This window comes from Schistocerca nitens, chromosome 5 (assembly GCF_023898315.1).
Source record: "Schistocerca nitens isolate TAMUIC-IGC-003100 chromosome 5, iqSchNite1.1, whole genome shotgun sequence".
In the NCBI taxonomy this organism is placed as follows: Eukaryota; Metazoa; Arthropoda; class Insecta; order Orthoptera; family Acrididae; genus Schistocerca; species Schistocerca nitens.
The window spans coordinates 748,761,922-748,789,027 of NC_064618.1; the positions used below are offsets into that span (position 1 = coordinate 748,761,922).

The 27,106-nt window shown below is 43.1% G+C and overlaps 2 protein-coding genes and 1 pseudogene across 2 annotated transcripts in view; 1 reads left to right on the top strand and 2 right to left on the bottom strand.

Annotated features, from left to right (window-relative positions):
- LOC126259979 (protein Shroom3) overlaps positions 1-27,106 on the bottom strand; it is a 365,788-nt gene that overhangs the window by 260,815 nt on the left and 77,867 nt on the right. The gene's annotated exons all lie outside the window — the stretch shown is intronic.
- LOC126260694 (serine/threonine-protein kinase STK11-like) overlaps positions 1-27,106 on the bottom strand; it is a 63,830-nt gene that overhangs the window by 5,678 nt on the left and 31,046 nt on the right. The window lies entirely within an intron of this gene.
- Positions 19,125-19,242, top strand: LOC126261525 (5S ribosomal RNA; annotated as a pseudogene).

Genomic DNA, 27,106 nt, shown 5'->3' on the forward strand with positions numbered 1-27,106 from the left:
TGTATTTCTCCTCCTCGCTCATCCTGTGTACAAGTTTTAGGACTGCCCCTGTGACCCTTTCGTTCCACTACCTCTTCGGCTACAGTTATCATCAACGATTCATGTCGTAATATGTGCCCAATCATACCCTCTCTGCTCTTCATTATGTTCTCCACCAAGAATCTTTTTCTGTCGTTCACTCGTTGCAGAACATCCTCATTCCGTACTTTGTTAAAGCGTCTTATCTTCAACAGTCTCCTGTTCCACCCCATTTCAAAGGATTCTAATAGTGTAATTTTTGTCTTTCCTGTTATGATATATCGTACCTACAGGAGTGCTCCAAACCTACCTCTTCATGAATCTTTTTCTGACGTGGTTTATATTTTTGGGGAATAACAAATGTTTATTTTTATAAAACTCCCAGAGTAGTGAAAACCCGGATCTTAAGTTACCCTTCAAAGAGCGTTGATTTCGTTCTCTTTTTACAAGTATTAATCCCTGATAAAGGAATGTCTTCCTCCTCCCATGTATTGTACTACTAGTACTGAGAAATTCGTACTTACCATTGCATTCTATAACGCCAGTAACTACTAAATCACCTTCAAGAACAAAGCAATTAAAGTGCTTAAACTTGTGAAACACAGGCACTAGGCTTCGCCTGCACCTGGTGTAGTACAAAGAAGTTTCCGCGCGGTCCCTCATTAGAGCACGCGCATTTCCCGACGAAGCTTAGCCGCCTGGCGCGTGTCTTTACCAGAGGAGCCTCGCACTTTGGCCGGAACGTCGGCGCTTGGCTCCAGATGGGCTTCCGCAGTGCGGCGCGTGGGAGTGCGTGGGCGTCCGCGGCCGGTACCGCACCGGCAAACCAGATCTGCGGCCGCTGGCCTCCTTTGCGCAGGTTGCGCAGTGGACCAGGGGGCCTCGGCTGGCGCGTTTCACAATCGTCACCGGGCCCCCTGGTTCCGCAGATGGCGGTTGACGGCGTGTCGCATAAAGTCACCATCACATGGCGGATTCTCTTGAGGACGTGACTAGTCAGAAAAACTCTCGATGGGTGCGTTCCCGAATATGAGGATGTTTTCCGCAAAGGAAAGGAAAATGTGGAAAACACTGATCAGAAAAAGGGACAGGATAAAAGATGTTTGCAGCATAATCAGGGAACCTATTCCGTAATACTAGAGGGAGCAGTTGCGGGCAAACCTGTAGAAAAAGGTAGAGCTCGGCATATATCCAACAAATAATCGAAGATGTTGGTTGCACGTGCTGCTCTGAGATAAACAGATTAGCACAAGAGACTATGTCGTTGCAGGGGGTGCCAGACTCGCCGAATGGCTAATGACAAAGTGCAGGGCAGTGTGTCTTCAGAAACAAGGGCGACTTCGGTTATTCCAGTTGACAGTTGAAGCTATAGGCGGTAAGAACCGTTACTGTACGACTACACGACTGAAGAACGGCCACTGGAAGCAGATACGTCCATAAAGTATCATTGGTAGAGAAAGAAACATAAGTCCATGTGTAAGAGACAAACTGGGAGCCAATGACTTTTCTTTGTTTCTTGTTTGTTTGTTTGGTTGTTTGTTTTACATACAATTAGAACTGCACATTATTCAATGTTAATAAACTGTGAATTTTACGTCCTTACAGAATACAAATTGCATTTTAAAACTAGTAAAAATTATTTGATTGTGTATCTGCTGCGCTTTTACGCAACCAAAACAATTACCATTGATGCACTACAATTTACATGCACGAACAAAAATATATAATATACAATTATTGTTGTTATTTTGTGCTCAATAGAACGTTCTTCATCATAATCAAAGGTTAGAGTCTGCTGCTGATAACTGCGAAACCTGGTTGCGGATAACACCGAAACATGTTTTATGTAAGTTCGACGAAGTATTAAAGCGATGTTTGATATATTTTTATTTTTTGCTTTTTATTTTACGTTTTTGTTGAGGTAATTCCATTTCATAACGCTATATGATAAATCTATATTATTTTCTTTATTTTTACTACAAAATCCCTCTGTTTCACGTTACAACTCAACAGTTTTCGAATAGACCTAAATTAAACATTGACAATTTGAATTTTGTTCCATAAAAACACGGGAGAACTGCCGGATATCAGTAACTTCCTGCCACGATATTTCGGCGCAGAGACTTCTGGCCATCTTCAGGTGTATGAATTTTGCTATAAATGCTGTTTACTTTTAAGAAATATACAGGCGGATAATTATGTAGAATAAAAATGTTCCGTAGGTTATGTGGTCCTTTATCTATCCTCACTCAGTTTCTAGACTTTTTATCGCTTCCGCTTTTTAGGGGAACATAGTAAGATACTGATCGTATATATAAAGAAAGCGACCGTTATGAGATAACGCCCGATAGTTATGCAACACACTTAAAATGCACAGGTAACTTGGGTACGATCTTAACTTGTTAAAGCTACTATGAAAACTAGTGTATTCTACCATTACTTTAATAGTGTATGGCAGCCTACGGTGGTTTTACAACTCGACTACGGAGCGATTTAAGGGGGCTCCGGAAAGGCTCAAAATCATGAAAAGTTCAATTTGTACTTTTTTGCGTTTTCTGAATCTGCAGACTATTACCTTTTAATAGATATATAATTTATTCAATTCCGAAGACTACAACTATTTTTAAATTTTTTTTGAAATGTGTTCTACATGGGCGTGACCCACTGTGGCGCTGTTAAACTGCTGTAAAATGGTGTTATTATTAACGTCCGTGTTGATCAGGTACATTTTAGTGATGTGAGATAAAGTATGTGTTGTGGCTAACCTGTGATGGTTCAATATATATCGCTGGTGTGATTGTCGATTGTTTCATGTTTATTTACTCTGTCGTTATCTCGAAAATATTCGTAATTAATTCTGTTTCTTGAGTCTCTGTTTTGTTGAAGTATAATAATGAGTAAAAGTAAAGTTATTAGAAATCCTCTGAAGGCTTTTAAGAAAAGGAGAAATGTTGGAAAGCCAAAGGTATGTGTTATTACTGTAAACACGAAAGACGATAACCAAGTGAGTGAACCTAACCTCTCAAGTACACCTGCCCATAGCAGTCAAAGTGGGAAAGAAAATACTTCACAGAAGAAGCTTGGTTCAATGAGTGAAAACTATGAATGTTTTATGGGCGAATCGGATGTGAATGAAATATTTGATATGTCGGTTCTCAAAGGAATTTTTTCAAACTGTGTAAGATGTATTCATTGCAGTGAAGTTGGTCTGGAACTCTCCATAATAAAGCACGTAGGACTTGCTAGTGAAATACAACTGAAATGTGATAAGTGTTCATACATGACCACCTTTTGGAACAGTGTTGCAGTAACTGCAACTGAAGAAAATGGTAGCAAAATCTACGAACACAATAACGAGCGATGCTTGCTTTAGACAAGGAACGCCTTTGGGCTGCAGACAGGGGTGTAAAGAGTCTAGAAATACAAGCAAGAGTAAACAGGAGGAGGAACAAGAGGAAGCTGGAGGAGAAGTTTGCAGAGGATGAAGATAATCCATCCTATGGACCTGGAATGCACTAAAAAGTTAATCCAAACTTGGTCGCTCGATTCCCAAAACTTTTATTTTCTCATACTAATTACATGTTTTCTAAGGATCTTCCAAACATATTTGTTTCAAACTTTCAGTAAATGTTACACAGTACCTTCTGCATAATTTAACACAGCCTTTTTCCAAAAAAACTGTATATTTTTGAATATATAAATAAAAAATTGCAAAAAAATGTTGTGAATTTTCATTACAATTGAAAAAAAATCATCTTTAATAACTGAACAAAAATTTTGTAAAATCCCTGTGTTACGTTGTAGCCCATATTCCAATAAATAATCTGTAAAAAGTTCAACTTCCTACCTCAAATACTTTGTGAGGAAAGATGTAATTTATAAGCGTTATTTTAACATTGCAAGTATAGGGCGTTCCGGAGCCCCTTAAAGTGGAGCGACCGCATACAACGAATCGAAGATAAGGCAGATGCCAGAATGATATACTTTGGAAGAATTCTCGGGAAAGGTATTTCACCCACAAAGGAAGTAGCTTACAAAATTCTCGTTCGACAAAAACTTGAACATTGCTCGCCAGGCTGGTAAGGTATGACAGATAGAGGAAGTAGAAAAGATCCAAAGAAGAGAGTGTCTTTCGTTACAGGTTCATTTACTAAGAGCGAAAGCGTGACGGAGATGCTCAACCAGGTCCAGTTGCAGACGCTGCAAGAGAGGCGTTCAGCATGATGGTGTGGTTTGTCGGTAAATATTCCCAGAGCGTACATTCCTAGACGATTCAGCCAATATCTTGTTTCCTCCTACGTATTATATACCTCGCGAAAATACTGTGACAGTAAAATTTGAGACATTCGAGCTGACACGGAGGCTTACCAGCAATCATTCTTCCCGTGAAGCATTCGTGACTGGAACAGGCATCGTAAGGTGGCGTGCAGAGTGTAAGTGTAGATGTTCACAGTGCTCGAGTTGTGCCAGTATGCAGTGGTACGCAAAAACTTTGTTTTACCAGTACAAATGTTGTATTCGCAATTTTAAAATGCATAGAGAAGTCTTAAAATAACGTTTTAAGACCCCTAAAATAAAAAAAAAACACCTCACCCCCGTTATGAGTGGTGGAGCTACGCCTGTTCTCAACAGCGCATTAGCAGTAGTCTGTCAAATCAAGTAAGCAGTACGGAAAAGCTTCCCAGACACCTCAAATTCATCTTCTGCAGAACAGTTTTTGTTCGTATTATCCAGACAAATTTCGACACCTTTGTGCCGTCTTTTGTGTGTTTCAGTAAAAACACACTAGTTATCTAAACGGTTTGGATACGTAATTTATTTAGGCTCAGTTATTATGTGTTGTTGCTTACCTTACTGCCTGGTTTTTACGTTGCAAATTGGCAGTCTGACTGACAGCTTCTCCTCTTCAAAATAACAGTAAAAATACACTTTTTTCTGCTTGAAAAATCATTATTATCTAGCGGAGAGTAAAGGTTGTGGTTGTGCTGTACTTACGTTTCACCACAGTATGCTTTCATGGTGTACTGCGCGACATTTTGAAGATACTTTTTTCATATATTTCACCCTTTCTCGTTTCTTTTTTTTTTTTTTAATTTGTTGGCTTGAGAGAAATGCCCATACAGTCATTCAAAATGGCTCTGAGCGCTATGGGGCTTAACTTCTGAGGTCATCAGTCCCCTAGAACTTAGAACTACTTAAACCTAACTAACCTAAGGACATCACACACATCCAAGCCCGAGACAGGTTTCGAACCTGCGACCGTAGCGGTCGCGCGGTTCCAGACTGGAGAGCCTAGAATCGCTCGGCCACCCCAGCCGGCTACAGTCATTCAGTTATGACGATACGAACGTAAGGACAACACCACATCCTGACCCCGAGCGGAGAAAAATCTTCGGCTCGGCCGGGAATCGAACCTTGGGCCCTTCGGTTAGCAATCAGCCGCGTTAACTGCGCAGCTAGCGGAGCGGACACTCTTTCTCTGTTACCTTGATTTAATAACAGACAGTATGAAATGAACGACGAATGGGTTGGATAAAGTACTGGAAGCGAGCTGGTTAGCTTCTGCTGTTGCTCGCTTGCTACACAGTGTTGCTTTTCTTTAAAATCGCGAATGTAAGATGTATTGTGGGAACAGTTTACCGTTATTTGTCTGATGTTAGAATTTGCAGCAAGTTCCATTAACCTGTTGGCGTCATAAACGGATTTTTGTTGCCTAAGCAATCTGCTGGAATTCGTCGAGTGGCAATGTTTGCATCTCTTCCTTTGGGGGGCCATATTATCCATATTTTCCGTGGCATACTTTGTCCACTCCAAGTGTATACTGCTTTCAACTACGATCTGTTTAAATTAGGCTTCAAAATTCAGAATGCGCAGCTCACAGTATGAAGGTCCTCCGTAATGTTTTGAGGCGGGAGAACCCATCGTACGCTTTCGTCCTCCAAGCACCTGAGGTCACCCGTCTGCCAGATTCACGGCCACGATAAGAATCACTGCTTCGCCTGAGGAAACCCAACCAGTTGGTGCCCGGCGTTGCCAAAGGACAAGGAGGTGAGTGGGTACAAAGAACACATCTGGTTATATCCCTTCGTGTAGAATGACGAATAATGAGAATGGTACGATGAGCAAATGGTGTACACACATTTTTACAAAGCTTAACAATAACGAGGAAGAAGGCGATAACAAATTGTGGTCGTTATGGTTAATGTAGAGGACGAGTAGGCCGAGGAGTGACAGACGATAAGCTGTATCAGGAATAGAAGAAAGAGAAGAAATAGGTGGTAATGGTATGAGAAACGTGGAGATGATAAAACTGGGCAAAATTTAACAAAATAAACGTATTGGTAGAAAACTTCAAACCTGAAACTAACTAGGAGCATAGGTAAGATGAAAACGAAACTGGAACGATGACAAACATAGGAGGAAGGTGTAGAAGGACGAAATAAAGTAATATAGGAAGAAATCAGAACGTGCGAGTGCGAAGTGAATAAGAAGAAGAATAAAACAACACATAAACAACTGGAAAGAGGCTCTGACGCAACGAGAAAACATTAATGGATGAAGGCAGGTGGGAAGGGTGGAGTGAAGAAAGAAAATAGCGAGGGTCAAGCGAAAAGGCTAACCTCTATAGCTCCACATGAGGCCTTTCGCGGACTGTGCTGTTGTTTACAGAGAAGTAGCAAAACCAGATATATTAAACTGGTGTCGGAAAGGCCTGACATAGATAGATGCTTGGTGCAGTATCGTATAAATAGGCCCATATATCTGTTATTGTTTAATTGCACCACTGATTACCAATTACTGGAAACAGTCACACTCGTGTTTGCTTCAATAGCTTTTGGGATTTTATATTTACTCAGAAGCTCCGTACTCCGCCTTTTCTGGATTCTTCTGGTTCTTTCTTTTATTCGCCCTTCTCTTTATAAATTCCAAAACCTCTCCGTTTCCACCAGTGTGTTCTGGGCACATATGCACAACAACTACACTGTGCACCAGTTGTAGATGTTTCACCTATTTGTGTATGTTTTCATGGCGCTGCAGAGGTGTTGTGCAACATTATTTGGTTTATGCGTTGCTATTACTACCGTACTTATTCTAAGGTATGTACAGGAGAAACATGTACTGCTTAGCAACGAAAACCGGTCGTGATGAGAAATATGTATTAATCCAACTGGAGCTGTGGATTATTCTTGCACATATACATCGAATAATGGTTAGGTTAGGTTAGTGTTGTTTAACGTCCCGTCGACAACGAGGTCATTAGAGACGGAGCGCAAGCTCGGGTTAGGGAAGGATGGGGAAGGAAATCGGCCGTGCCCTTTCAAAGGAACCATCCCGGCATTTGCCTGAAACGATTTAGGGAAATCACGGAAAACCTAAATCAGGATGGCTGGAGACGGGATTGAACCGTCGTCCTCCCGAATGCGAGTCCAGTGTGCTAATACATCGAATAATGACCGTGACTGTGAGATCACAGAAATTCCAGTTTAACCCTTTCAGACTCTCTGGCTACAATTCTGTACATTAACTTCTACTGGTATTACCTGGAACAGAAGCATTTTTTTCCCAATGAAAACACGAGGTACACATTTGTGAATGTTCAGCCTTTTCATAAACAGATAGTGCGAGCAGCTGTTGGGCATCAATATGAAAATAACAGCAAGTCAATGTAGCAGTTCGCAGTAGCTATCGTGACCACCAGAATACACTGATGTGGTTGTTTCGCTACATTCCATCGTATGATTGAGTATTGTTATTGTTATTTTGCATGGTTATTATTAAATGATAATTTTACTATTTATTACAGTAGAGAATATTTCGTAATTAGTTTTTTCAGTCCATAACATGAAGCCAAGCGCACAAAGTATGTTTTGAAAATGGGTACATATTTTTATATATATCTTGCATCTAAAATCATTAAAAAGTCACGTGAGAGCATTACCACACAAAAAAATGTTTCTTCCTCCAGAAAAAATCCAGGTCTGAAATGGTTCTACACAGAGTCTTACAGACAGTTGTTCTTCCCCTGCATCACTCGAGGTGATGGGAGTCGAGAACGTGTTACGATGCATCCTCCGCCACACAGAGTAAAACGGCTTCTCGCATACTGATGTAAATGTGGACGTAGCAGTAGAGGACAAGAAAGGAAAGAGTACAAGTGAAAGCAGCTCACAAAAGTCGCCATGAAGAGGACATAGAGTTACGTGTTGAGAGAGCACTGCCGACCGCTCGTTTTGGGTGGCGATCGACAGGTGGGGCTGACCAAGTGGGCGCAAACCACACAGCGCGATGGCTGGCGAGATAGGCCGCCCGGCGACAGGGCGGTGCCACGCCCTCCGCTGTCTCTGTGTGGTCTGACAACGACCTAACGCCACGCTGCGACTTATTCATTAGCCAGAGCCGCCTATTTCCCTTAACCACTCCCATAAAACTTGTGTTCTTTCTCCATCAAATATGAGGTAAATTTTTAAAAAAATTAACTACCGTGTTTTTATTAGACAAAATGCCATTTTAACATAATGTTACATTAAGGCGAAAATGTATACCTTAATCTACACTCTCAACGTTTTTCCCATAAACTTCAGTAATGTTCTGATGGAGTTCAACTGCTTTCACATCTTTTACACCAGACAACAAACCACTGTACGCATTGCACACGCTGCAGAGGATTTTCAGTCAACTGAGAGTTTTTAAATAAGCACACGCAACGTAAAGAACGACGAATGCTTCCGTTACGCCTTCTGTAGGTACAGGTAGCTAATACTAAAACAATGCAGCTACTCAGTGCGCATGCACGGATCACCGACCGCAGCGCTGCAGTGGCCCTATTTAGGAAGCCGGTACTTGCTTTAAAAATAAATAAATAAATACGCACTCACGCCTATATTTGATAGTATAAAACCTTCTTCACTTTTAAACCGCTGTTTTGAGAGTTTAGTAGCTGCATTCATTATTTGCTCCAGCGTGTCTTTTAATGTCTCAGAAATACTGCATATCCTGATGACTCGCCAGGATAGCCGAGAGCGCGTTCAGACAACAGTCCCAATCAACTGAAATTTTTGGCGGGCTTGGTTAACAAATTGCTGGATCAAGTTATGTATTGTTGGTTTAGCGTAGTGGGCAGCGTCATGGACCTCAATAAATTTGGTTCAGCGTGTTCGGTCAGAGGGTTAGCTGCCCTCTGCAAAAAAAAAAAAAAAAAAAAAAAAAAAAAAAAAAAAAAAAAAAGCTGAGTTAATGGATCAACGACGAACTGAAATGGGTGTCTTGCGACGTCCGCAACGACCAGATGAAACGAACAAAATGAGATTAAAAAAAAAGCGCTAACGCGCTGCTTCCTGGACTCGGGTACGCTCCGGCCCCGGATCGAACCCGCCGGCGGATTAACGACGGCCGGTGTGCCGGCCAGTCTGGATGTGGTTTTTAGGCGGTGTTCCACATCCTACTAGGTGAATACCGGGCTGGTCCCCACGTCCCGCCTCAGTTACACGCCTCGCAGATATACTGAATATCCTGATATGGCAGACGCTTGACGAGACACGCCAACTTATCCCATGATAGTCTACATATAAAGTTTATACAAACCGTATTTAGTTAAGAGTCAAGGAATTAGTCTACATATAAAGTTTCAAGAAACCGTATTTAGTTAAGAGTCAAGGAATTAATACAATCTTTACGTATCGCTCCCAGAGGGACTGAATAATTACGAGACGCACAGAGATAGTTTATGATTCATCACGCACTTCACACGCAGATCGAACAGGAAGATAACATAACACGTCGTACATTGGAAAGTACCCTCCGCCACGCATTTCACAGTGGTTTTCACGATACGGACGTAGATGTATTTACTCTGGCATCTAACAGTTGTAGAAACTCTCTGATGGACAATTTGCATGAAAAGGCAAATACGTTGCACGACGTAAAAAAACTTGTTTGCTAACGAATGCTCTAGCAGTTTTTGCGGATCTATTTTGCTAAAGGGGGGAAGGACAGACTCTTAACGTCCTGTCGATGTCACAAGAGACGGACAAGGCTGGGAGAGGAAATCGGCCGAGATTTTGAAGAATTATCTCAGCGTTTGCCTCTGAAGTCATTAGGGATAACCACGGACAGTTCTTAAAGTGCGTTTATACTGCGTGGGAGTGGCCTTGTGAAACAGTTGCGCGAATCTGTTCGTCGTAGCTTTGTAAAGGCAGCTTCAGTGTGTGAACCCTCCGTGTGTCAGAGTGAGGCTGGGCGCGCGTTGGCCACAGGAATGCTGCCGGAAGACGCCACGTGTGCCGAGTCGGACCGGTGCTATCGCGCGCTTTATTTAGGCTGCCGTGGCGCCGGCGCCATTAGACTGCCAGCTGCCTTCTAGCCCCACCCCCCCCCCCGCCTCTCACAACAAACCTACATCTTCTGCCCCACTAACAGCCAGGCTGCTCGCACTATTCCTGTCAGCAACCGGCTCCCCGGAACTAGTCGTACATGTTCTCTCGGTGTCATATTTCCCATCTTGTAACACGTTTCAACACGGCGTCCTAAGAAAAACATTCGTAAAACACTTTCTATAAATAAATGTCGTCAACAGTCTATATTTCGGTTCTTTATTCACCTATACGTATTTAGGAGCCCATGCTTCATATTCCGGTTTTACCTGTTACAAACACCACTTTTGGTAATAGACTACATTTACACGTTCCTTAAAGCGCACAACAAAGCGCAGACTAAAGCGAAATCGAAAAGTCCCGTCTGGTTAGACGCGCCAGAAGACACGCATCGGTACTGCACGGACACAGAGCAAGCTATCAAGCCGCTCAGTCCGGAACCGTGCTGCTGCTACGGTCGCAGGTTCGAATCCTGCCTCGGGCATGGATGTGTGTGATGCCCTTAGGTTCTAAGTAGTTCTAAGCTCTAGGGGACTGATGACCTCAGATGTTAAGTCCCATAGTGCTTAGAGCCATTTGAACCTATAAAGCCGTCGAGTACTAAAAGGAAATCAGCGATTCTTGCTTCCTCTGCGCCCGCTTCATTATATGCCATTGCAGTGAACGACGCGTAAATAAGAAAACTGTCATTGTGAGAAAAAACTGGATCAGTAGATGAGAGGAGAGGGAAAGCTGGACATTTCTCCGAAAATATCTTGTTTTAGAAGAATCGTTTCGAAATTAATTCAGAATGAGTAAGTACAATTATCGGTTAGTACTAATCCTTCTGCAACAGAAATTATGACGAGAAGCTAGCCTATCCAAACATTCCACTCTATTGGGCGATCAAAGTCTGTCAAAAATAATACTTCCCTCAGTGCCAGCTTCGCTTCGACATTTAAACAGCACGTCCTTTCGGCAGTGCTGTCGACGCAGAGTTTTTATTTTTTAAAAATTTCTTTCACTGTTTTTTGTGGACTGCACTCTTAGAGTGTAGCATATTTCATTTAACGCTGTATTACGTTTGTTTTTGATATGATACTCTTCACTTCCGATGAAAAAAAGACACGGCTTCAGTTCACATTGCCAATTATTGGTTTGGTGCACAAGTTCGTGGCGTGTTTTCATACATAACAGGTACACAGAACAGAGACTTTCATCATTAGTAATACACTCTCTTTCACTATTTACAACAGTCTACAATAACTTTTCGATTTTGCGACTGTAAAAATCACGTGGGTTTGAGGCGAAGAACTCGTAGAGTCATTTTCTTCATCCGAATAGGAAAATCCTTGAACGATGTTCGATATTGGGCGGGATAGGTGAAAACCTGAAGGCGCGGGAATACGGAGGGTGCGGAATGACTTCCCAACGCAACTCGCGTATTGGTTTCTTTGTCAGTCTGGCAGAGCGTTATCGTGGAGTAGCAGTCTTCCTGGTCTTTGTTCTTGGACTGCGTCTCCAAGACATCTCAGTAAATGGATCTGAGCACTATGGGGCTTAACATCTGAGGTAATTAGTCCCCTAGAGCTTAGAACTACTTAAACCTAACTAACCTAAGGGCATCACACACATCCATGTCCGAGGTAGGATTCGAACCTGCGACCGTAGCGGGTGCGCGGTTCCAGATTGAAGCGCCTACAACCGCTCGGCCACAAAGGCTGGCTAACGTCCAGTTGTTGACAATAGATGTCAGCAGAGATGATTATGCCTCGGAGAAGGAATTCGTACTACACCACACCGGCGCTGTTCTATCAGATGCCCAACTTTATCTTTTGTGTGGATGCGCGAAGGTCTTTGTATGGGGAATTGCTGCTTTGTTTAGGCTCAACCGCTCCTTTCTTTTCCTTTGTGCTAGCATAAAGACACCACTTCTCCTAACCAGTAACGATACAGGGTAGGAATGGTCGGTGCTGTTGACGAGCCAATTGATGACAAGCAAGCAGAGATGCGTGTATGGCCACTCGCTGATTTTTTGTGATTTTGGCTTAGAGCATGCAGTACCCATACACCCGATTTTTTAACCTTCTCCACTGCATGCAAATGTCGCACGATGGTGGAATAACTTCAGTTTACCACGTTTGCCAGTACTCGAGTACACTGACTTTGATCATTGTAGATTATGCGTTTGATCTTCATCAAACCCCGCAGGTTCAAATGGTTCGAATGGCTCTGAGCACTATGGGACTTAACAGCTGTGGTCATCAGTCCCCTAGAACGTAGAACTACTTGAACCTAACTAACCTAAGGACATCACACACATCCATGCCCGAGGTAGGATTCGAACCTGCGACCGTAGCAGTCGCGCGGTTCCGGACTGCGCGCCTAGAACCGCGAGACTACCGCGGCCGGCAAACCCCGCAGGTCTTCCTGAACGTGGAGATAACTAATATCAAAATGATGCTCCTTAAAACGAGAAAGCAGTGCTCTGTCCAATGGCATTATCCCGATACAGGGCGCAAATGTTTCTGGCTGTCTCCGCTGCTGTCACCCCTCCACTACTCATTCAAAACAGAAGAATATGTCGGAAATGGCCCGATTTCTCCATTGGCACTCCATTTTCTACCTTCCACAGCTCCACTCACTATCTCCAAATGACAAAATGACAATATTTAGACCCAAACAGCAACAGTTAACTACAAATAAAGGATGACAATTGATAAATAAACCCACAGCAGCTGGAACACCAACATCCAAAACATAAACGCTACGAACTTATGCACCAACATTATATTTGCACCAAATCGCCATATTTTACCTTCTTTCTTCTCGAAATCATTTTGTCAGTGCACCAAGGCAGATGTGCCATGCACAGCTGCAGAAGTCTTCACCGCTTGAAAGCGAAGGCACAGGCGGATATACATTTAGCTCCTATCAGTAGCATTCGTATAACATCGTACGCACTTTCACGGGCGGGTATAGGCTTCCTTTGGGTCTATGCAAATTGGAGGCAGAGAGTATAGCCAATCTGCGCCTCTCAGAGGACTTAATGTTAAATAAAGAGAAAAACATGTATGACCACTATTGAAAAATTAAGTATTTCTCCTCACTTGCATACAGCAACGGAGTAACAAAACTGCTCTCCAAGATTCCATAGTTCCCTTACAAATACGAGTAGATGTACACTACTGGCCATTAAAAATTGCTACACCAAGAGGAAATGCAGATCATAAACGGGTATTCACTGGACAAATATATTATACTAGAACTGACATGAGATTACATTTTCACGCAATTTGGGTGCATAGATCCTGAGAAATCAGTACCAGAATACCACCTCTGGCCGTGATAACGGCCTTGATACGCCTGGGCATTGAGTCAAACAGAGCTTGGATAGCGTGTACAGGTACAGCTGCCCATGCAGCTTCAACACGATACCACAGTTCATCAAGAGTAGTGACTGGCGTATTGTGACGAGCCAGTTGCTCGGCCACCATTGACCAAACGTTTTCAGTTGGTGAGAGATCTGGAGAATGTGCTGGTCAGGGCAGCAGTCGAACATTTTCTGTATCCAGAAAGGCCCGTACAGGACCTGCAACATGCGGTCGTGCATTATCCTGCTGAAATGTAGGGTTTCGCAGGGATCGAATGAGGGGTAGAGCCACGGGTCGTAACACATCTGAAATGTAACGTCCACTGTTGAAAGTGCCGTCAATGCGAACAAAAGATGACCGAGACGTGTAACCAATGGCACCCCATACCACCACGCCAGGTGATACGCCAGTATGGCGATGCCGAATACACACTTCCAATGTGCGTCCACCGCGATGTCGCCAAACACGGATGCGACCATCATGATGCTGTAAACGGAATCTGGATTCATCCGAAAAAATTACGTTTTACCATTCGTGCACCCAGGTTCGTCGTTGAGTACACCATCGCAGGCGCTCCTGTCTGTGACGCAGCGTCAAGGGTAACCGCAGCCATGGTCTCCGAGCTGATAGTCCATGCTGCTGCAAACGTCGTCGAACTGTTCGTGCAGATGGTTGTTGTCTTGCAAACGTCCCCATCTGTTGACTCAGGGATCGAGACGTGGCTGCACGATCCGTTATAGCGATGCGGATAAGATGCCTGTCATCTCGACTGCTAGTGATAGGAGGCCGTTGGGATCCAGCACGGCGTTCCGTATACTCTCCCGAACCCACCAATTCCATATTCTGCTAACAGTCATTCGATCTCGACCAACGCGAGCAGCAATGTCGCGATACAATAAACCGCAATCGCGATAGGCTACAATCCGACCTTTATCAAAGTCGGAAACGTGATGGTACGCATTTTTCCTCCTTACACGAGGCATCACAACGGCGTTTCACCAGGCAACGCCGGTCAACTGCTGTTTGTATATGAGAAATCGGTTGGAAACTTTCCTCATGTCAGCACGTTGTAGGTGTCGCCACCAGCGCCAACCTTGTGTGAATGCTCTGAACAGCTAATCATTTGCATATCACAGCATCTTCTTCCTCTCCGTTAAATTTTGCTTCTGTAGCACGTCATCTTCGTGGTGTACCAATTTTAATGGCCAGTAGTGTAAATCACAGACAAATAGAGTACTGAAATTTTCTTAGCAAAATATCGCGACAGGTTTATTTTATAAGGGACAGAAAACATTAAACTTTTTTAAAGGAATTTGTTCGAAACTAAACAACCAACACGACCAGTGTGTTGAGGTGAGACATGTCTAATGGAGTACTAATAACACAGAGGAATTTCTCCGTGGATCAGCAGTCAAGCATATTCTCGCAAAATTCAGGTGTTTCGTAGCGTCAAATTGTGTTGATTACTAAGACAGTCATTTGTATTTTCCTTTTATGTCACCATATAACCTCCATCAGGTGCGACTGCTTCACCGCCTATGACGAAGAGCGGCGATTAAAACTTGCCCATCCTAAAACAGGAGGGATTCTTTAAATACTGAAACACTGATAGCTGACGAAGTTTTATTCGTAATATATACATGCTGCACTCACTCTGTCTGCCAAGTGAAATCATCGTGGATTCGTTTAAAATATCTTAAAACGAACTGTGCAACCTTCGACATATCACCGTAAAAATCATGTTCTACTTCTAGTCATGATGGCTGATTTTACGATGAGACAATGTGGTTACCTCTGGCGAGACGTCACGTTGAGTCCGCTTTTGTTTTTGATTGGCCTCAAGGCGCTGTCGCTCATTAGCAGGTACGAAGTTCCCCACGCAATGAACATCTTAAACGGTGGACTTGTTGCCCCGCGCGACCTTTGGCACGTGCCTTTGCCTGTTCCCGATGAAAACGATACGACTTTATTGAATGTTCGTGACACGTTAAAAGTCTGCACCGGACCGAGACTCCAAACCGGATCTCCACTTTTTGCGAACAGCACTGTTCCCCCTCAGAAACCTGAGCTCGCCTCACGGAACAAAACTACTGCTGCTAGTCTATAGCCGGCCGCGGTGGTCTAGCGGTTCTAGGCGCTCAGTCCGGAACCGCGCGACTGCTACGGTCGCAGGTTCGAATCCTGCCTGGGGCATGGATGTGTGTGATGTCCTTAGGTTAGTTATGTTTAAGTAGCTCTAAATTCTAGGGGACTGATGACCACAGATGTTAAGTCCCATACTGCTCAGAACCATTTGAACCATTTTTTTTTGCTAGTCTATATTTTACGGACGCTCTGTCAGCAGTTGAAACCCACAGAACTGCACCAGGAGTAAAATATGTATGCTTTGAGCATGTATTTTCATCCGATGTAGCACAGAAAGATAATTAAATACATGTTTCCACAATGAGATTTTCACTCTGCAGCGGAGTGTGCGCTGATATGAAACTTCCTGGCAGATTAAAACTGTGTGCCCGACCGAGACTCGAACTCGGGACCTTTGCCTTTCGCGGGCAAGTGCTCTACCAACTGAGCTACCGAAGCACGACTCACGCCCGGTACTCACAGCTTTAATTCTGCCAGTATCTCGTCTCCTACCCTCCAAACTTTACAGAACGCAGATTAACAACGAACTCACAGTATTTCATATTCTCACATGCAGCGGAATTCGAATGCTGATCCGATACAGTTGGTTGAAGCGACACAAAATACTGAAGACAGATTTCATTATTTAAAGGAGCGTTTCAATTCAGTAATTAAAAAATAACAGTACAGAACTCACGATACCCATATGTATATTAAGACCATCACCTTAACGAACCCTATCTTTCATTTGAGGCAAAGGCCACAAGAAATAATTTTTGCACACTTAGCAACATAAAAACACTGTATTTCAGCGTCTCTCTCTGTCTCTGTCTCTCGCTCTCTCTCTATCTCATGTCTTTCAAATGCTTTTAATAACAATTTTTTACACGTAGCCACGCAGTCTAATCACATGCATACAAAAATAAAATTCTGAAGAATACTTGCTCGACAATAAGTTGGTGGACATTTCGCTTCGAAGATGGCGTATATTGTAACAACGCCCAATGTTAACTGCTGAAAGAAAATTAAGGCCATCACTGGAACAAACATTATGAATTTACAGCATGACACATAATTTACTGACGTTTTATTTCCCAACAAGTAGGAAAGTGGTACACACATTTTCTTCATTGACTGGAGTTCCTATTCAAAATTGTATCTATTTTGTTCACACTACAAGCCTTCAAAGTATGTAATGGAACATCTGGAACGTGTGCTACGGAGAACTGATTTTTCCTATTAAATCGTGATGAAACTTAGGTATGCACCAGCTCGAAGGTATTGTTTACAACACATATTCATACATTTGCTGTGCATTGTAAGAGAATATGATATTTGAGCCTTGTCAGGAAAATGAGAAAACATCTGGCATACAACATCAAGTGCTTAAGAGGACAGTTTAGATGCTGGTTTCAAAAGAACTTTTCAACCACGATGAAGATGTTTAATAGCAACAATAATAAAGAAATCATTGACAACAAGATAAAATGGCTGGATTAGAGAAGAACAAGGAAAACATGTGATCGTCCTGAACCATGTTCATATCGATTTGCAAGCAACAAACAACTGATTGACGCATGCAGGTTTGCGAGTCAGGAGATCAGGACGTTGCGACAAGGAACAGCCGGAAGTATAGCCTGAAGGAGCAAGAAATAGATGATACACGCAGGTATTGTGTGGATCAGAAGTAGAGTATATAGCAGACTGGATCGGATCGAAAATTTTGGCACCCGTGGAATATTTGAAAAGGCTAAAACAACCCACGTGAAGTGTGTACAGGAGTATCAATTAATGAAAGAGTTCTCTACATACAACAAATATAATCCCCTCATTGTTCTAGAAAATAAAAAATGTAAAGTTTACTGAATTCACAGAATAAGAACATATAAAATAATTCGGTCACATAATGGCACCTTCTCTATAGATATCATTGCACAAAACCCATCATTTGCATACCATCTTAAATACGGAGCCGGGCAAATTCAGGGATGCGGAAAAATAATCTAAATGGCATGTGGCAACAGAAAGAAGTCTGTACATGTCGTCCTTATAGTAATATCGGGTATCGGTGTTATCCCAAAACGGACTTGAAGAGCCTACGGGACCCACAACTATATCATTATGCTCTGTTGTTGAGTTATACTCAATGTCTGTGGAACAGTTCATCGGGTTCTCAGAGAACACAGTTCACTGAGTGTAACTTACTGTTTAGGACGTTATCAGCACATCAATACAGTGTAAAAATGAATGAGCCACTAAAAATGAATACTAGTAACTAAAATTTAATGGTCTCATGTGTAAACGGACGATAACACATTCAGGAAAGGTTTTCAGCTTGTTTAACTCAAAGAAAACGGAGCTAGAACGGTTCCGAGCAGTGAGAAATGAGCACGCCAAGTTAAGAATAGAACAGCTGGACATATTGAACTGAAGTAAATTTAGACGGCGGGTGAGAAAGTTCATCGGTTTCTGGGAGACGGGGGAAAATATAGTAAAAGACAACAGCTCGGGAAAGTTAGAGGAGATGAAAGAAGTCAGCAAAAACATGAACAAATACTGGCAGAACGTGGAAGCAGGAGAGTGAAAAATAACGTAAAGGCTACCAAAGGAAGGTCCATAGATGGCTTAAGGAAGCGTTAATAGTTAATAATAATAATTAGCATTATTATTATAAATACAAACTAAATACGACAAAGAATGAAACAATGGTATAAAATAGCAGATTAACTGCATGTATGATTGGGCTACTCAGGTAATGACAAGGCGAACGTTTGCACACTGCAATGTATTTGAAATGAGGCAGACCCCTGCGTCCTCGTGTGACAGTATCATCGTGCTGTTTTCCAACAGGACAATGCTCGTCATACATAGCACGAGTCTCTTTGAACTGTCTGCGTTATATTGAGGTACATCCGCGGCCAGCAACATTCCCAGATCCGTCCACGATAAAACGTGTGTGGGACCAGCTCGGACGTCAAGTGCTACGAACAGTTGTCAAATGCTATCTCCAGTGCGGTTCCAGGCTTTCGTGGACGCAAACGGTCGTCAAGTTAAGCAGCGTTTGTAATGTGGAACATAAAGGTGTTACGCAATTAAGAAACGTTACCGTATCATGTGGAAATTAAAATGTGTGATTTACTCTTTCTCTTGCGCATGTCCTTACCAATGTTTCCACAAGGTTCCCACTGTTCAAAGATCCCTGGTTTTTCATGGGGCTCTGTCGATAGTTTAATTGCAACCACCCTGTGTATCAGCGTGCGGCAACGGCATTGCCGCAGGGGATACACCGGTTCCCGTCAGATCACCGAAGTTAAGCGCTGTCGGGCATGGCCGGCACTTGGATGGGTGACCATCCGGGCCACCATGCGCTGTTGCCATTTTTCGGGGTGCACTCAGCCTCGTGATGCCAATTGAGGAGCTACTCGACCGAATAGTAGCGGTTCCGGTCAAAGAAAACCAACGTAACGACCGGGAGAGCGGTGTGCTGACCACACGCCCCTCCAATCCGCATCCTTATCTCAGGATGACACGGCGGTCGGATGGTCCCGATGGGCCACTTGTGGCCTGAAGACGGAGTGCTGTGTATCAGTGTCCGACACCGATTAACCATACTCAAGAATTAGTGTAAACGTTTTTTTAAGCGACTTCTTTCATGGTTGAGTTACAGTTCTTTAGCATTCTTTCAATAACTCTGCATTTGGCATCTGCCTTTGCTAATGAGGTCGTTCGACCTTCAGTCGCTACGGACGAATACTCTTAGATAATACTGACGTTTATTAGTGATTGCCTATCACGTAGTCGAAAGGTATAGAATAAAAATGGTTCAAATGGCTCTGAGCACTATGGGACTTAACATCTGTGGTCATCAGTCCCCTAGAACTTAGCACTACTTAAACCTAACTAACTTAAGGACATCACACACATCCACGCCCTAGGCAGGATTCGAACCTGCGACCGTAGCAGTTGCGCGGTTCCGGACTGAGCGACTAGAACAGCTGAGTGTGAGACATTACGGATGCAGCTGACATAGTTAAGCTTGCGGACCAAACATGCGGGAATTTATTTCCGTCTGTCTCGAAGCTGCGATTAGAATGTTGGCGGGAAGCGACGACGACTTAAACGGCGACTGGCATGCATGCATGCATGCATAAGCAGAGCATCCAGCGGTTGATTGCTGCGCGCCCAGGGTCCTAGGTGTGGCCGTGCAAGCTTCCATGTACAGAGCAAGGCCGCCATTAGCGCTCGGCGGGTAATGAATGCGCTTACTGACTACCGGCCTTGGGGCCAGACTCTGACAACTATCACCTCGCTCAGAGCTTTCCTCATTCCCAGAGCAAGATCGAACTTGAGAACTCAGTACAGAGGACGGATCGTAAAAAGTCTTCAATATGTCCATTAGATTTTTGCCGAAATCCAACTTACTTATTGTTCCGTACGTTTAGAAGCGATTCTGATGAAAAGACATTGTCCGAAGCCAGTCTGAGAGTAGATTAGATAACGCTACATGGGACGCTCTGATTCTGTGACACACGTTTATTTCACGCGTTACCATAGGTTTCATACCAATCAGGTCAGGTGAACTTACAAAATTATTACCTTAGAGTTGTTATGACTCTTACATGAACCGCGACGGGGAGGGTAGGGAAGGAGAGAGAGGGAGAACCAACGAACTGTCGATTTATTATGTTTATTACTAAGAAATGATGAAATCAGATGACGTTCTAGCAAACGATGTACTGTACAATCACTAGAGGGACTTAAAGCCTGCACCATGAATACGATGTCTTCTTCTTCTTTTTTTTTTTTTTTTTAAAAAAAAAGTTCGTCGAAATGATGCAGTGTCATATGTTGGGGAAATTTTCCATACGTTCATACGTTAACATTTCAGTCCGCGGTGTCCACTAAAAGCATTCCTACCCATATGCTCCAATAACCTGATCCACTGGAGCAATTTTACTAGGACTACGTTCATAACCAAAGAAATCTACTGAACACTTTTTTCTTCTGGTGAGATGCTTTGACGGTAATGACGCGGAGTCAAAATTCCTGCGGCAGCTTTCAAATACTTCTGCAGCACTGCCATTTATGATTTTTCCTGCGGTAAAACCCACTTCGAAAAATATGATGCAGGTCACTTACGTACCTTCGAACACACCTTGATACTTCAAGAATTGTCACTGCCTAGAGTTTCCGTACCGATCTGATGTCACTACCTAAAATCTAAATGTTCCTGAATCTACAGTGCAGGGTTGTCACTGCCGATGGGGTAACAGTTCCATGAATTAGTCTTGTGACTCGCAACACACACACACACACACACACACACACACACACACACACACACACACAGAACTTTATCGCGTAGTATGCATGCCGCTGGGGAATGTCCCACTCAGGGAGTGCTCCATCATATGAGTTGTCATTGACCGATCGGAGTGGCCGTGCGGTTCTAGGCGCTACAGTCTGGAACCGCGTGACCGCTACGGTCGCAGGTTCGAATCCTGCGCGGACATGGATGTGTGTGATGTCCTTAGGTTAGTTAGGTTTAAGTAGTTCTAAGTTCTAGGGGACTGATGACCACAGCAGTTAAGACCCATAGTGCTCAGAGCCGTTTTGAGTTGTCATTAGCACGCCTTATGCCTACGAACAGCATGGGTATGATGTGGACTTTAGCAATCCAGTACTAGTCCGCTTGCCAGTAATAGTCTGCTATAATTAAAACACTCGGTAAATGCCACCCAGATATATGACTGTCTCTTTTATTATAATCGCAGTGGTGGTACGATGCTAATTGTTCCTTAATTGTATTCTGTCAAGTATAACTGATTTTAATCAGCCGTGGTCTAAAAGAGAGCATTTTATGACAATAAACTACTGTAAGGTACTCTTTTTAGAACCTTTAAATGCTGCACTGATGTACCGTTATTTTATAATTAACTGAATTTCCATTGTGGACCTCGAATTAAATACTTCGCTACCAGATTGCTGCCTAATGTGTGGGCTTAGCTAAATTCAACACCTCAGCACTAAGGAGAGAAGATTCAGGTATTATGGAATAACTGGACGATTTGGAATACCGCGCACCACTTCTGAGGGGTCCCGTGACGCTGTGTAGTGAACGCAGACTGCTTGCCGGCTTTGTTTTTTTCGCTGTACGAAAAAGTTTGTTTCAGTTACGTGAAATCTCTGCAGGTTAAGTTTTCAAAAATTTGTATGAAACCTTGGTGTGTGTTAAGACTTAGAGATTAAATGTAATAGCCATTCACAGAATACCAGAATGTTCCGTTTCATTCTGGAAACATCCCCCAGGCTGTCGCTCAGCCACATCTCCGCAGTATTCTTTCTTCCAGGAGTACTAGTCGCTCTAGTTTCGCAGGAGAACTTCTGTGAAGTTTCGAACGTAGTGGACGATGTGCTAGTGGTAGTATATCTGTGAGGAGGGGTCGTTATTCGTGCTTGAATAGCTTAGTCAGTAGAGCACTTGCCCGCGAAAGGCATAGGTCCAGAGTTCGAATCTCGGTCCGGAACAGTTTTGACCTGCCTGGAAGTTTCCAAGATATCAATTTATTATCCAATGTCTGCTTTTAGTTGGTTACTTTTTCTTCAGTGACAGACAAGATATATCTCCAAATGGGTGTTGGGTAGTGTAAATGAAGAAACCAGAAACCTCCAAAGCACAGACAGCGACTCATCAAGAATTTACAATTTACTTCGAAGTGTGACTCCAGTGGCAATGATGTATCTTTCCATCCTGATGTATGGTCTAAAATGGATTTCGTACCATCTACTGTACGGTAGATGAAGAAAGAGGGATCTAGGTGCTATGTGAGTGCACTTCGATTGTGCTGGCGCAGATAAGGGAAATTATATTTGTGATTTCTGCAAATAAAATAAGTTAGCTTACTAAGTTGCAAATCTGTAGGCCTATTACGTATCGTGCAGAGTCGTTAGAATTAAATTTTCGCTACTTGAGAGGATCTCCATAAAAAAAAAAAACTTTGTGGAAGCAACTGTAAGGACACATGGAAGAGAAATAACGAATAAACCCTTGAAGAAAACACATTTTTAATTCCCAAATGAGAGGGTGACACTTGTTAATTGTTTACCAGGTTATAAACGTTGCTCACCGGCCGGTGTGGCCGCGCGGTTCTAGGCGCTTCAGTCTGGAACCGCGCGACCGCTACGGTCGCAGGTTCGAATCCTGCCTCGGGCATGGTTGTGTGTGATGTCCTTAGGTTAGTTAGGTTTAAGTAGTTCTAAGTTCTATGGAACTGATGACCCCAGATGTTAAGTCCCATAGTGCTCAGAGCCATTTGAATCATTTTACAAACGTTGCTAATTGTGACGATCGTCAGCACCTTCGACAATCTGGAACCGCAGCACAGGTACCATTTAACAGTTGTTCGCAGCTCTTTTTCGAACGGTGGACTATGAAATGTTCAGCTGTCGTGACAAAGCTTGTCCACTGCTTGAAGATCTCACACTGAGTGTAGCATTCTCAGCTATTGTAACAGTAACGTCTTCAATAATTTATGTCGCAGTTGGCCGTCGGCCTCTACCAGGAGCAATTCTCAAATCGCTAATTAATTTGAATTTCCGAATCATGTTCTTCAAACCTGGTTCGGTAAGACGACCTCTCGGCATTCCTTTAAAGCTTCGATACTCCCGAAGAGCAGCACCATTGCTGTTATTTTGTTAAAGCAGCTTTACGAGTAATGCCCTTCTCACCTTGTCGAGACCCTTGCTGACTTTCTCCAACTGTAGTCGACACAGATGCTTGTGTTTCAGTCCTATGTCACCGCACCTGTACCGGCACCTAATGGCAAGTCATCACATTAACGTTACTAACGCCGCAAATCCTGCAGGTCACAATCTGAACATCACTCCTATAAAGTCGGATATCCGTACAGTAATAAATAAATAAATAAATATCGATACAGTGAAATGTTTTGCGTCTAGTACAGGTTCAAGTAGCGAAAGTTTAATTATAACCACCCTGCATTACACATAACGTATTTTCAAACTCCAGTTACATCTCTTTTTTTGCCAAATGTAGTCTGTTCTCTACATTTTCAACTCTCTTTTCCATATTACGCGACTATATCATAGTACCCTCGATTTGATCCTTTTTTATTTCATTTATTTTTTTTACAAAAGAAACGTTTGAAAATACTTTTTCAGAAATTATTACAGTAATCTACAATATGTACTCGTTTTGGGCGTTTCAATCATTTCGGTAGTAAATTACGGTAAAAATGTAAATGGTACTCGATTATACCCAAATCTACTACAGTCGGTCATAGGACGGCAGAACTGTCGGAACTATTAGACCTATGCAAACGCATCGGATTGCAGCACAGATACTACAATACATGGTAGGGATTACTCGCAGGCGGGCTGTGAGGTGTGACGTCACCGTGAACCCTCGCGCCAAGCTGCAGTGCATTGAAGCTTATAGGCACACGGCGGGCACATATTTAACTCATACGCAGGTATGAATGTAATGGAGGTTTTCCAGGTTTTATTATTATTATGCCATATGTATGACTATTTTCTTCTATATTCGGTGAAATGCTAATGTATGCCTCCGAACTGGGTTTTCTTCAAATGGTTGAAATGGCTCTGAGCACTATGGGACTTAACATCTGAGGTCATCAGTCCCCTAGAACTTAGAACTACTTAAATCGAACTAACCTAAGGACATCACACACACATCCATGCCCGAGGCAGGATTCGTACCTGCGACCGTAACAGTTGCGCGGTTCCGGGTTGAAGCGCCTAGAACCGCTCGGTCACCACGGCCGGCGGGGTTTTCTTTGCATTTTGTTAATAAGATTGGGTTTTCAAAACACTAAGGCTTAAACCAATATAAAACCACGTGGAACGCTAAATTGCCTGAGTCTTCTTTTTAACAGCAACTTCACTAAAAAGAGTATATTTCCATAAGCCTCTGACAAAAGATAACGCTTTATAAGGTAGGCAACGTAGAGTTGCAGCCTGTGCAGTGTCTTGAGATGGCCAGTCAGTACACCTTCTTTTGTTGCTCACAATCAGAGAGCCCTGAATCACTTTTTGAACCCATCTTAATTTCATGTAACTGAACCCCACATCGAGAGAGATGGTCTTGCAAATCTGCATTCTTTTACCTAAGGTCTTTTATTTCTGTTTCCATAATTTCTAGTTGTTCGCGTAAGAACGCACTATTGAAGTTAAAGCAATGTTTGTTTCCACGTTTATGTTTTGTTTAGTGGTAATTTCTTCATTGAGTTGGTAATCTGTTTACCCGTAAAATACATTCTGCTTCTTTAAGGTAGCTTCGTTTTTGGGCTCGAATATTTCTCTCATTATCAGGGTCTTTACTACGCCCTAAATCAGCACCGGAGGATGGTAGATTTAGAGTTGGAATAATCTTTAACTTGCTTTTCGAAGGGATATCAGCGGTTGATTTTTACCATCCCTTTCATAATCCGAATGAGCGAAATGTAATGAGCAGACACAAAAACCGTATTTTGAACTGAAAACGAATCTGCAGGTTCACAAGCATTTATCTATTTTCCATTCGTCTCGTTGAATTTAGGAAACGGCACTTGTTTCCTAACTTATTTAGTTGTCTGTGTGGTTAGTACAATTGGCGATAGGGCAGCAAGCCTTTATTTTTCCCTTACAAACTTAATCTAAAAATCCAGTGATAATTACGACGTAGCTCTGAACTCAATCGCCATTAACAAAAAAAAAAAAAAAAAAAAAAATTCACACTGCCGCGAACAGCCTTGTTTTCGCTCGTAAATTACTACAGAATATGCTATGGCAATGGAGAGCTACTGACCGCTGGTCCCGGCCGCTGTGGCCGAGCGGTTCTAGGCGCTTCAGCCTGGAACCACGCGGCTGCTACGGTCGCAGGTTCGAATCATGCCTCGGGCATGGATGTGTGTGATATCCTTAGGTTGGTTAGGTTTAAGTAGTTCTAAGTCTAGGGGACTGATGACCTCTACATCTACATCTACGTTTATACTCCGCAAGCCACCTAACGGTGTGTGGCGGAGGGCACTTTACGTGCCACTGTCATTACCCCCCTTTCCTGTTCCAGTCGCGTATGGTTCGCGGGAAGAACGACTGCCGGAAAGCCTCCGTGCGCGCTCGAATCTCTAATTTTACATTCGTGATCTCCTCGGGAGGTATAAGTAGGGGGAAGCAATATATTTGATACCTCACCCAGAAACGTACTCTCTCGAAACCTGGCGAGCAAGCTACACCGCGATGCAGAGCGCCTCTCTTGCAGAGTCTGTCACCTGAGTTTGCTAAACATCTCCGTAACGCTATCACGCTTACCAGATAACCCTGTGACGAACGCGCCACTCTTCTTTGGATCTTCTCTATCTCCTTTGTCAACCAGGCCTGGTACGGATCCACACTGATGAGCAACACCCAAGTATAGATCGAACGAGTGTTTTGTAAGCCACATCCTTTGTTGATGGACTACATTTTCTAAGGACTCTCCCAATGAATCTCAACCTGGTACCCGCCTTACCAACAATTAATTTTACATGATCATTCCACTTCAAATCGTTCCGCACGCATACTTCCAGATATTTTACAGAAGTAACTGCTACCAGTGTTTGTTCCGCTATCATATAATCATACAATAAAGGACCCTTCATTCGATGTATTCGCAATACATTACATTTGTATATGGTAAGGGTCAGTTGCCACTCCCTGCACCAAGTGCCTATCCGCTGCAGATCTTCCTGCATTTCGCTGCAATTTTCTAATGCTGCAACTTCTCTGTATACTACAGCATCATCCGCGAAAAGCCGCATGGAACTTCCGACACTATCTACTAAGTAATTCATATATATTGAGAAAAGCAATGGTCCCATTACACTCCCCTGTGGCACGCCAGAGGTTACTTTAACGTTTGTAGACGTCTCTCCATTGAGAAAAACATGCTGTGCTCTGTTTGCTATAAACTCTTCAATCCAGCCACACAGTCGGCCGGAGTGGCCGTGCGGTTCTAGGCGCTACAGTCTGGAACCGAGTGACCGCTACGGTCGCAGGTTCGAATCTTGCCTCGGGCATGGATGTGTGTGATGTCCTTAGGTTAGTTAATTTTAATTAGTTCTAAGTTCTAGGCGACTGATAACCTCAGAAGTTAAGTCGCATAGTGCTCAGAGCCATTTTTGAACCAGCCACACAGCTGGTCTGATATTCCGTAGGCTCTTACTTTGTTTATCAGGCGACAGT